Here is a 13330-nt window from a genome sequence, read left to right as displayed (position 1 = left end):
TAAGCACTAGTATACTAGTACTCAATGACAGTACACAGAATATAGGCCAAGCAACAGGTGGTTGGTAAATGAGTGAAAGGTTGTAATGCGTTTTTAATGTGTTCCCGTGCATTTTTTCCCCACATTTTTTTTTTTCATCTCAACTTAGGGCATTTTGGTGTATTTGTATGTGTTTTGCCACGTTCCACATTCGTTCCATATAGAAAAAATGCAGCATATTCTACTTTAGCTGACTGCACTGGAACGCTCAGAACTAGTGTGAAATAGGTCCATTGGAATACATGGAGAATACTGTGTATGCATTTTTTTATTTTTTTTTTAAATAACAGTTTTTATTTATATAAAACAGTTCGCAGGATACAGTTAAATGCAGGTAATAAAAGGCCAAAGCAGACACTTATCCAAGAATACAAATATTACCCTTGCCCTGTATGGGTAGAGGGGGAGTTAAGCTTCCGGCCCATAGGGCCCTATTCCAAGAGCTGGCTCTACCGCCAGTCATGTCAACAAACTATGCATATCAAACCGTTTTCTATACTCTGGCGTCAACGGTGACACCGAAACAATAGGTTGTATGAGAGGAGAAAGGAGTCAAGGAGAGAAAAGAAGAAAAGAAAGGGAAGGGAGAATTAGGTTACCGCGTCTGCCACCTCTTCCGCCCCCGGCGGGTCCTCCCGCCGGTGCCACTCACTCCAGACCTCGTCGTGGGCGTCCATGCCATTACGTATCCTAGCTGTCATCCGCTCCATCAGCTCCACGTCCTTGACCCTAGCGTAAAGGGCTTCTTGGGACGGGGGTGTGGGTTTTTTCCAATTAAGGGCTATCAAGCATCTAGCCGCCGTTAGTACGTGCCTAAGTAGTTTTTTATATGGCTTGGCCAGGCGGGGTTGGGAGATACCTAGCAAAAATAGTTTAGGGGATAGGGGGATTGGCGTCTCAAAGAGATGGGTAAGCAGTTGTTGCGTGGACTGCCAAAACGGGGTGATAAGGGGGCACGTCCAGTAAATGTGGAAGAGAGAGCCTCTGTCCTGATGGCAGCGCCAACATCGGTCAGTGGAGTGGAGAGGGAAATATTTTGTGGAGTATGTCCGGGGTTTGGTACCAGAAAAACAGGATCTTATATGAGTTTTCTTTATACAAGGTACGTGTATGCATTTTTGATGCAGATTAAAAATGCATTGCATTGAATCTGATGTGAACCAGTGCCTAGGTTATTTACATTTTGTGGTGTCTGCAATTGTCTTTTCACTCCTGCCATCCAATATTTCAAAGAAACGGCAGCCAACAGATATATTGCCATTGGATTGCTGGCAAGGGGCATGGCAAAACTCTGACTCCACACAAGCAATAGTTCTGGGGATAACAGATGTTGTGTATAAATCACAAGATACACACTCTAATGCCGCGTACACACAATTTCCGACAACAAATGTTCGATGTGAGCTTCCGACCGCGTGTAGGCTCCATCGGACATTTGCTGTCAGAATTTCCGACAGCAAATGTTTGAGAGCTGGTTCTCGATTTTTCAGACAACAAAAGTTCTTGTTGGAAATTCCGAAAAAAATCCTACGCATGCTCGGAATCAATTCGATGCATGCTCGGAATCATTGAACTTCATTTTAATTGGCTCATCGTAGTGTTTTACGTCACCGTGTTCTTGACGTTTGGAATTTGTGACAACATTTGTGTGACCGTGTGTATGCAAGACAAGTTTAAGCGAACAATCCGTCGGAAAAAAAGTCACGGTTTTGATGTCGGAATGTCCGATCGTGTGTATGCGGCATAAAGCTGGATATACAATAGTAAAATAACAAACAAAAGTTTGTATTAAAATTCTTACGAAGAATCTCAGTACATTTGAAAGTAGTTCAAAAGAAGTTCGGGTTTTATTTGCTTTTAACATTCAATATTGGAATAAACTGACTTTACGGAGCACTGTTAAAAATTTGTATGTTTGAAAAACAGATTCCATATTTCTCTTTCTAATTTTGTCGACACTGCGGTCAAAAACGAATGTCGATTTGACCCCCTTAATGATTACAAAAACGAACAAACGTTCTTACATTGTTAAACAAAACTCTACGAGTGTATACCCAGCTTTAGGAAGTGATCCTTTGTTTATTCTCCTTTTCTAACCACTTTAATACCGGGAACTTTCACCCCTTTCCTGTCAAGGCAAATTTTTTAGCTTTCATCGCTGTTGCACTTTGAATGACAATTGCGCGGTCATGCAACACTTTACCCATATGACATTTTTGTAAAAAAAATTCACACAAACAGAGCTTTCTTTTGGTGGTATTTAATCACCACTGGGTTTTGCTAATTTGTTATAACATTTTGCAAATAAGTAGTTTTTCTTTTTGGCTGATGTGCACTGATGGGTCTGCACTGATGTGCTCTGATGAGGTGGCACTGATGGGCACTGAGGAGGCGGCACCGATAAGCTGCACTGATGGACACTGACAAAATGGCACTGATTGGCACTGTTGGGGCTGCACTGATGATCAGTGCCCTGATTATCTGTGCAAATATCCCCTATCATACTTGCTGTTAGTGGCTCTCCTTTCCTCATGCTGTGACAAAGGGTGAGAAAAGGAGAATGGATAACTAGCAACTTTGTTTACATGTGGCCAGCTGTGATTGGACAAAGCTGATCACATGGTAAAGGATTGCTATATGTCCATGTAAGCCCTCCCAGAACGAAGGAGCCGCACTGTAGCCGTCTTTCGGCTATGAAGCGGTAATGAAGTGGTTAAGCTAATGGGTTCTTTTCATAGCACAAAGCCTGCAGAAGCCAGATCTTGCACCCTTGATCCACTGATCAGGGGTGCAATGCTTTCCAGGTCCCTATAGGAACAAATTGTAAATTCACATTTCTTTCTGCAAAAATATGTGCATTTATTATTTTCTTAAAAGGTGAACGTATTCTTTAACCTGTCACCGTTAACATTTCCATAGACAGACCTGCTAGTGCTGCCATGGTAACACAAGACAAGGAAGGGTCTTACAACTGAACTCAGGGATAAGCAAATATTGTCCAAATACAAGAGCCATGTGTATTCTTACTTGGATCTTGGTGTGCTTTGTGTATTTCTTCCAGATCTGTACAGTAATTGAATGTGAATCTTTGTGCTCGAGCTTCCTGTAATAAAAACCAGTCACTGCTGCTCTTTCTTTGAGCAGGGTGCCAGGTCTTGTGTCCACCCCTTCCTGTAGTTTTCCGCAGATGGCCTGTAGTGGGTGGAGCCTACTGGGCCCCTCCCACAGCTCAGGCTATGTACAGCACAGTGATGATATCACTGTACTACATTTACATCGTAATATATGGGTTTGCAAGGGCATTTGATACACACAAAGTGCATTTATAAAATTGTTGCCTATTGTGAAATATGTTGTTGGTTCTTTAAAGCGGTGGTAAAGCCCGCTTTGTGATTTTTACCTACAGGTAAACCTATAATAAGGCTTACCTGTAGGTAAAATGAATATCTCTGAAACAAGCACCGTTTATGAGATATTCATCCAGGGTGCAGCCAGTGACATCACCGGCGCATGTGCTCTGAAGGTCTGGCATACCTTGTCAAAACTTCAGAGCTTTGTGCCAGAACCAAGGGCTCCCACCCGCATGCGCGGGAGTGACGTCATTGTGGCTCGGGCCAATCACATAGTCGGAGTGCACAAACCTGGAAGAAAGACCAGGGGAAGAAGCCGTCAGCCCTCTCAGTGGTGATAGTGTGGCACTGGAGGGCTTCGTTCTAAGGGAAGTATTTCATAATTTGCTAGTATGTGATGCATACTTGCTCGCCCCCTGTGTCTGCGTGGTTTTCCTCCGGATCCTCCGGTTTCCTCCAAAGCATGTGTGCATACACCTACATAATATACATACACACTATGTGTGTATTATTTAGGGGCAACCCTCCCAGGCCGTCAAAGGCCCAGCTGGGGGACTAATCCGTCCCCTGGGTGCGTAAGCTGATCACGCCGGCACCCAAATCCTGCCAATGTATGTAGCCTTCCCTCCCCGTCTCTAGGTGGGAGGGGCGGATTGCAGGTTCACAATTCGGTGAAACCTCCCTGCTCTCCGACCAGTGGGTCTGCGAGGGGGTCTCTTCGGAGTACTAGATAGGGTTTCCTCCTATCCACAGAACAAAGTTCTTTCCTTGTGTCTTCCTCTCCCGGCCCGTCGGTCTGCCTTGGGCAGTGTGGGACTTGCTAAGCTGTGGGGTAATTTTACCTTTCCTGCAGGAAGAGAGGTTTGGGGTTTTCTATGGGCCTCAGGCCTTAAATACCTTTGTGAACGTTGGGTAGTTCCGCATGGAATCCATTCGTTCGGTGGTAGCTGCGCTCCATCCGGGGGACGTCCTGGCTTCCTCGGACATCAGGGACGCATAAATGCATGTCCCGTTTTGCGCACGTCACAGTGTTTTTTTCTGTGCTTCGTGATGAGAGAGGGTCTCTGTTAGCCCGTGGCCCTCCCTTTTGATCTGGCGTCAGCACCATGGGTTTTCAGCTGGGAGCTCGCACTTATCCTAACTTTGTTGGGACAGCGAGGCTTTGCCTCATTGGCTACTTGGACGACTTTCTTCTGAGAGAAGCTTCTGTCTCAGACCTAGTGGATGTGTTATTCCCATTCAGACCCTCCGAAGATTCGGGTGGGTGTTAAACGTTTAGGTCAGAAGGTGTAGCTCAGTGGCAGCAAGCCTGCCCTCCATGTGTGCAACCCAGGGTTCAAATCCTGGGCATACTAGGTTCTGACTCAGCGTTGGAGTATCTAGGGTTGATCCGGTCTCCTCGGTGGCAAACGTCCTTCTTCCCCTGGAGAAATTGCAGACTCTTCAGTCTGCAGTGAAGGTATTGGCATCATGCAATCGGTCTTCTCTCCGGGCGCCTGCTGGTCCGGGGCCTGTGGGTAGCCTCCTTTGAGGCGGTACTGTATGCCTAGTTCCACACTCGGGTTTTCCAGGGGAAATACTGTCCAGGTGGTAAAAATCTCTTGTCTCTGAAATCTTCAGATTCCGGAGCGCCACATAGAGTCTCTCTGAGTTGGTGACGGAGATCCCCGACTCTTCGGTCCGGGAAGTTGTTTCTTCCTTCCAGTGGTCAGTATATACAACGGATGCCAGCTTCACGAGTTGTGAACCTGGGGGGGGGGGGGGGGGTCCAGTCGGCCCTGAGTCGCTGGACTTGCGTGGACCTACGGCCACACCTCCCTGAATGTGCCCGCTCTCGTCTGGTCTCGGTAGCTACCCAGGGTCGGGTAGCTACACAGCTCCCACCCCTCCTTTTTAGGTTTGTACTGCTTGTTACGAACTGAGGCTGCATGCTGCAGTGAGGAGGGTTATGTCTGGAGGGACCGCCCCCTGGGTGGGGCTGTTCAACTCTGTTAATGTAACATGTATTTAATTATCTAACATGTTTCTGCCTAGTCCTCTCCTGTAAACAGGGAACGTAACCCACTTGTCAAGATTTAAGGAGCTTTGTCCGTCCATGGACTCAGAGAAAAGGATTTTACGGTGAGTACAAAAATCCTATTTTTGGTGGAAGCACATGTTTTGGATGGAATCCTATTCCACAGGGATTTTGAAGGGGAAACGAGATTGGATTTCACAAGGGCTTTCTTGAACTGGCAAGAAATATTATGGACATCTGCCTTTATTTTACATCCAATGTTTTTGGGATTGTAGCACTGTAACTATTTATATTTCTTTATTTTCCAATTCACACTAAGGCAAAACAACAGGGGCTTAGGCTGGCCATACATGGGTCGAATTTCAAAAGAATTTTCTTTCGAAAATCTTAACTAAGAATTTTAGTTCGTATTTCGCACCATTCGATTTTCATGCAGCCATCGAATTTGTATAATCGGGCATGTTTGAAATGATTTGAAAAACAACGGGTTTCTAATCAATGATGGAAGAACCATGCAAGAAATGTAATCGAAAAAGAAATGCGCATTTGCAAGAAAAGAAAAGTCCCGGAAAGGAAAGACGATTCTTTGGAAATTCGACCATGTATGAATGAATGAATGCATGACTTGTATAGCGCTACACATGCGAACTGAATCGCCTCTAGGCGCTTTTTCCAGCCAGTGTCTGCTTGGCTGGTGCAGTCATTTTACCCCGTACGATCACGACACGCTTGGGACACACAGTCATACACACAGATATACATATATATACTGGGCCAATTTGGACAAGATCCAATTTACCTACCAGCATGTCTTTGGAGTGTGGGAGGAAACCGGAGTACCCGGAGGAAACCCACGCAGGCACAGGGAGAACATGCAAACTCCAGGCAGATGGTGTCATGGTTGGGATTCGAACCAGCGACCCTTTTGCTGCTAGGCGAAAGTGCTACTCACTACAACACTGTGCTGCCCCTGTATGGCCAGCCTAAGCCCCAGTTGTTGTTGTTTTTTTTTATTCAATCAAATAATTTTTTATAACATTTTTCATAATACAACAGTACAAAAATGAAAAACACACAAAACATTTCCCACAAATTAGCCCACCCAATCACAACTCCAGAATAAAAAGATCACTTCCATATTTGTGCCTACCAGTCTACGCTTCAATCTTTACTCAAGACCCTTCGTCTCATTAATGCTCCTCGATGGGATATATATACTTATCCCCCTCTTACTGTATGTCATTGTTGGGTTTTCCTCAGTATCATTAGTTTACTAAACTGATTGTTCAGACAGGTTAAAAACTAGTCACCAATGGCAAATTCTTAGGAATTTTTTGGGGTTCCTCCTATGTTTATGTCAATTCCTCTTGTGTTAAATCGCCCCTATCCATTGATCTATCGTTGAAGGGTATATTGATATCCATTTTTGTAATATAAGTTTACGAGCCATATACATAGTTCTCAAGCACATCACATGCATTTCAACTAGGAGGGTGCCTTCTGGTATAGTCCCAAGCAATGCTATTTTTGGATCAAGATAAACCTGTGTGACTTAAAGCAGAGTTCCACCCAAAAATGGAACTTCCGCTTGTCGGAACTGTAATACGGGTATTTTGCTCCCACTTCCGGGCATAGATACCCGAGCCACCCGCGGGTATCTACGCCACTTCCTCCGTCCCCCCTGCTATCTTCTGGGAGACACACAGGTCCTAGAAGACAGCAGGGACCAGTGGGATCATGCAGCGTGAGTCGCGTGTGCGCTGTAGGGAACCAGGAAATGAAGCTGCAAGGTTTCACTTCCCGATTCCCTTACCGAAGATGGCAGCGACAGCACCTGAAAGCTGAGCGATAGCTCAGCTTCGGGTGCCGACATCGCGGACGCCCTGGACAGGTAAGTATCATCATTTTAAAAGTCAGCAGCTGCAGAATTTGTAGCTCCTGACTTAAAAAAGAAAAAACAAAATGGCGGAAAGAAATTTAAAGTAGCAAATACACCCTCCCAGTAGCGATGCTGTTTGGGACACCTCCAAAGCATATGTATAAGTGTACCTGTATCAGTAGTGCACCTTGGACAATTTGCCAAGAGTATAGCTTTAAAGGGGTAAAGTGGGCCCAGTTCAGACGGCCGCAACTTGTCGTGCAACTTGAGAGTTCAAAGTCGCATTACAAGTCGCCTCCCATTAAATGCAATGGAACGGTTCTAATCAGTGCGACTCAAGACACTCCGAAAAACGTTCTGCACTACTTTTGGTGCGACTTCAATACAACTTGCATGGACTTCTGTTAAAGAAGTCGTATGTAAGCCACGATGCATTTGCGCAAGGATGTCGGATTTGAAGTCGCGGCAGTGTGAACCCAGGCTAACTGTCATTTAAAGATTCCTTGTCAAAGAAGTAAAACATTTGAGCTCACCACATACTATACCTGTAAATAAGAAAGAGAATACTTACTTACTTACCTGCAGCTGAACAAAAACATCAGTCCAATTCTGAAAAATCATCCCCTGGGAATCCAACACTTCTGGAGTATCAATCTCCGGGGGCCTCTGCAGCTCTCACTGGGTCCCCCTGCGGATCTTCATGTTACTACTCCTGCAATGAGATGGAGGTCAGCAGGAGGAACCAGTGAGAGCTGTGAGACCCTGGAGGTTGACATTCCCAGAAGTCGTGGTTTTCCAGTAGACTGTAGGAAAGGATTTCTCAGTATCAGAGCAACACTCACCAGCATGGGTGGCAGGAGAGGTATTCTATTTCCACTTTACTCTACTTTAGATGTTTTTACTTATTTGACAGGGTCTCTTAATGGCTACTTTACAACAGAAAGACTTTCTTCAAAGGAAACCTATTCAGAGAGCAGGGCCGCCATCAGGGGGGTACAGGCATTACACCTGTAAGGGGCACGGCCCCCCCCCCTGTTTTTTCCCATCTGACCCTCACCTTTAGCAACTCACAGCAGGGCCCCCCCCCCCATTTTTTTTTCCATCTGACTTTAGCAACTCGCAGCAGGAGAGAGAAGAGAAGACTTGACTTGACTTTGTTCGTCAGCACCAAGATAGAAGAGAAGACACTTTCGTCATTACCACAACACCCCCCCCCCCCGGGTTCTCTGCTCCAGGGGGGCCCTGCCTAAAGCTGTGTAAGGGGCCCCAAAATGTGTGATGGCTGAGAGGAATTCAATGCTGCAACAGAAGGTCTCTCTTTCTCAACCACTTAAGGACCCGCTCACGTATATATACACGTCGTTTTTTTTTAAAGATGGATATCTAGGTAACGGCAGCAGCCGCTGCCACAACCAAGATATCCATCTTTCCTGTGAGCGGTCCTTTAAATGATAACGGTGGCCTCCGCGGCGGATTCGTCGCAAGATCACTGTTATTGGTGGCGGGAGAGGGGCCCCCCCCTCCCGCCGCTTACCGGAGCCGTCGGCAGCAACGGAGGCGATCGGGTCCTGTCTCCTGCTCGGCTGGGATACGAGTGAGGGCAAGATGGCCCCAAACCGTCTCCATAGCATAGCAGGGCGGAAGTGATGTCAAAACGTCACTTCCGCCCATGCTTCTTAAAAGGCATATTTTTTTTTTGCATTTTAGTCTAAATATGAGATCTGAGGTCTTTTTGACCCCAGATCTCATATTTAACCACTAAACCCCCGGACCATATTGCTGCCCAAAGACCAGAGCACTTTTTGCGATTCGGGACTGCGCCGCTTTAACTGACAATTGCGCGGTCGTGCGACGTGGCTCCCAAACAAAATTGGCGTCCTTTTTTTCCCCACAAATAGAGCTTTCTTTTGGTGGTATTTGATCACCTCTGCGGTTTTTATTTTTTGCGCTATAAACAAAAATAGAGCGACAATTTTGAAAAAAAAAGAATATTTTTTACTTTTTGCTGTAATAAATATCCCCCAAAAATATATATATATAAAAAAAAAAAAAATTCCTCAGTTTAGAACGATACATATTCTACATATTTTTCGTAAAAAAAAAAAATCGCAATAAGCGTTTATTGATTGGTTTGCGCAAAAGTTATAGCGTTTACAAAATAGGGGGTGATTTTATGACATTTTATTAATATTTTTTTTACTAGTAATGGCGGCGATCAGCGATTTTTTTTTCGGTACTGCGACATTATGGCGAACACTTCGGACACTTTTGACACATTTTTGGGACCATTGGCATTTTTATAGCGATCAGTGCTATAAAAATGCATTGGATTACTATAAAAATGCCACTGGCAGTGAAGGGGTTAACACTAGGGGGCGGGGAAGGGGTTAAGTATGTCCCTGGGTGTGTTCTTTCTGTGGGGGGGGGGTGGCCTTACTAGGGGAAACACTGATCCTCAGTGATCAGCATTTCCCCCCCTGACAGGACCGAGAGCTGTGTGTTTACACACACAGCTCCCGGTCCCCGCTCTGTAACGAGCAATCGCAGGTGCCCGGCGGTGATCGCACCCGCACGGGAGTCACGGACGAGCGGGGGGCGCGCGCACGCGCCCCTAGTGGCCGTTCAAAGAGCCGACGTATAGCTACGGGCTCTCGCCCAGGAGAGCCGACCTGCCGCCGTAGAATGACAGCGGCTGGTCGGCAAGTAGTTAACAGGACCTGCCATGCTTTTTTCTATCACAAGGGATGTTTACATTTTTTTAGTGTAAAAATTAATAAAATAAAAAAAAATTTTTTTTTTAAAGCGCTCCGTCAAGCTCGCGCGCAGAAGCGAACGCATACGTGAGTAGTGCCCGCATATGAAAACAGTGTTAAAACCACACAAGTGAGGTATCACCGCGATCGTTAGAACGAGAGCAATAATTCTAGCCCTAGAAATTCTCTGTAACGCAAAATATGCAACCTATAGAATTTTTTAAACGTCGCCTATGGAGATTTTAAGGGTAAAAGTTTGACGCCATTCCACGAGCGGGCGCAATTTTGAAGCGTGACATGTTGGGTATCATTTTACTCGGCGTAACATTATCTTTCACAATATAAAAAAAAATTGGGCTAACTTTACTGTGGTCTTATTTTTTAATTCAAAAAAGTACTGTGTGACAAAAAGTATTGCAATGACCGCCATTTTATTCTCTAGGGTGTTAGAAAAAAATATATATATAATGTTTGTGGGTTTTAAGTAATTTTCTAGCAAAAAAAAAGTTTTAATCTTGTAAACACCAAGTATGAAAAACAGGCAAGGTCCTTAAGTGGTTAAAAGATGTTAGTTGTAAATCAGTGATCAGAGGGATACTGATCAAATGCGGCGCGCGGGTCAAACGGGAGCGAGAGCAGCAATTGCTGGGTCTCTTGGATAAAATCCGCGTGGTGGAGTCCACTCACAAGCGGACACCTACGCCCTCCTTGGAGGCAGAATTGCTCGTACTCAGGAGACAGACGGTAGACCTACTCCAATACAGAGCTAAAGCGGCACTACAATTCTGCCGGAAACTTACATACGAATCTGGTAACAAATGCGGAAAACTACTCGCCAGAGCAGTTCAGAACCGCAGACTTAAAGCGTTTATACCTCACATAACTGCACCTTCGGGACAAAAAAGGACTCTCCCCACCCATATAGCACAGGAGTTTAGGACCTACTACTCCTCCTTGTACAATCTCCCGACCGGGACCCCCAGCGAAACGACAATCGACGCTTATATCGAGACCTCGGGACTACCCCAACTCCCAACGACGTTGAGAGCGGACTTAGATGACCCTATCACTATAGAGGAACTGCAGCGAGCGGTGGGTGACATGAAACCCGGTAAGGCGCCGGGACCAGACGGATTCACCTTACAGTACTACCGGACCTTCCTCCCGTGTCTGGGTCCCCATATGGTGAAGATGTTTAATGGCCTCGGGGAGGGGGGAGCCTTCCCTAGAGATACTCTGCGGGCACATATAACCCTGATACACAAAGATGGTAAGGACCCGACGGCATGTGGAAGCAACAGGCCTATCTCTCTGTTGAACACAGACCTCAAACTGTTTACCAAAATCCTGGCCAATAGATTGACTCAATCCATGCCGGATGTTGTACACTGGGACCAGGTGGGTTTCATCCCCTCCCGAGAGGCGAGAGACAACACCACGAAGGTGATGAACCTGATCCACGTGGCGACCAAGTCCAAGGGGCCCGTGTGGTTTCCTCAGCACAGATGCTGAGAAGGCATTTGACCGGGTTAACTGGTCATTTATGTTCGCCGTTCTCAGACGTATAGGCGTAGGACCTAAGATGCTTCAATGGATCTCTAGCATCTACTCCATACCTACAGCCCAGGTCAAAGCCAATGGAATTCTTTCAGAATCCTTCCCCATTACGAACGGGACCAGACAGGGATGCCCGCTCTCGCCCCTGCTCTTTGCCTTGGCTTTGGAGCCGTTTCTGTGTACGGTACGTGCACAGCCAGACATTACGGGGATCACTGTGGGAGACGAGCAGTACAAGATCTCCGCATACGCGGATGATCTCCTGTTCTCCTTGACCAATCCGGTGGTATCCCTACCGAATTTGCTGCGAGAGTTTGACAGATATGGGAATCTGTCCAACTTGAAAATAAATTATGACAAATCGGCGGCGATGGGGGTTAATGTTCCCCCCGCGAGATTGGGCTTTCTGAAGGCCCAGTTTAAATTCAAATGATCTGACTGCTCCCTCGGGTACCTGGGGACTCGGATTCCTGGAGACTTGAGGCGCACCTTCGATCTTAACTTCCCGCCGTTGTTGGCCAGGGTTAGGGAGCTGTTGAAAGACTGGACCAAGGGATTGCACTCCTGGTTCGGGAGGTGCAATCTGATTAAGATGTCAGTCCTGCCCAAGTTTCTGTACTTGTTCCAAGCATTGCCGATCAAGATCCCATCCTCATTCTTCAAACAGGTGAACTCCATCTTCATTGACTTTATATGGGCCGGCTCCAAGCCCCGTCTACGTAGGAGCCTCTTGACGCTGCCAAAACATCTTGGAGGGCTGGCCCTTCCAGACACGCGGAATTACTACAGGGCAGTTCACCTGGGCAGAATTATAGATTGGAACCGGCATGGCAAACTTAAGCTCTGGGTCCATCTGGAACAGGCACAGGCGGAGGTCCCGTTGGGGGGGGCACCCTGGTGCGCTGACCGACTACCCTCAGACATGACTTCCCACCCGGTTATTGGCACTACCCTGGGGGTGGGGACGGCAACCTTGTTCTCATCCCATCTCTCGTCAGGTCAATCTCCGCTATACCCGATTTTGGGGAACCCAGCGTTCCCTCCGGGACTGGAGGCAGCGGAATACGGGGCACTGACATCGACGGGGAGGGTTCGAGCCTCCCACTTCCTGGAGGGGGATCATTGGCCCTCTATTCAGGCCCTGACTAGAGATACCGGTCAGTTTCGACTCCCGTTTTGGAAGGCGATCCGCCTGCACCATTTCCTACATTCTATTGCGAATCCAGCGCACTATCAGCGGGAGCTAACGTCCTTCGAGGAGTATTGCAGGGATGAGGGGACAATGCCGCAGGTGTTGTCCAAAACGTATGAGCTGCTTAACTCCCCTCCGACACAGCCCGACTTGCCCTTTCTGCAGAAATGGGAAACCGAACTGCAGTGTTCCTTTACTGATACCCAAAGACAGAAGATAATTTGTTTTTCCCTTAAAACGTCGATCTGTACAAAAATTCAGGAGCTTAATTATAAGATCCTGACCAGGTGGTATTATACCCCTCAGGTCTTACACAGATTTTTCCCCACGTCCACCAATCTATGCTGGAGATGTCTAGCGGACCTTCACATCTTTTGGTCCTGTCCCAGATTACAGCACTTCTGGTCAATGGTCGGTGAGATCACTCAGAAATTCACAGACCACGTAATAGTGAACGACCCGGCCTTCTTCCTGCTCCATGACACTCTAATCCCAGAGAGGATTTACAAGAAGTCAATCGTACGGCATCTACTGAATGCGGCT

General features: G+C 46.6%; 1 protein-coding gene across 2 annotated transcripts in view; it reads right to left on the bottom strand.

Annotated features, from left to right (window-relative positions):
- AGBL3 (AGBL carboxypeptidase 3) overlaps positions 1 to 13330 on the bottom strand; it is a 229155-nt gene that overhangs the window by 169353 nt on the left and 46472 nt on the right. The window lies entirely within an intron of this gene.

Source organism: Rana temporaria, chromosome 3, assembly GCF_905171775.1.
Source record: "Rana temporaria chromosome 3, aRanTem1.1, whole genome shotgun sequence".
Lineage (NCBI taxonomy): Eukaryota > Metazoa > Chordata > Amphibia > Anura > Ranidae > Rana > Rana temporaria.
Note: the sequence above shows the minus strand (reverse complement) of the source record. Positions and strands in the feature narration are given on the sequence as shown.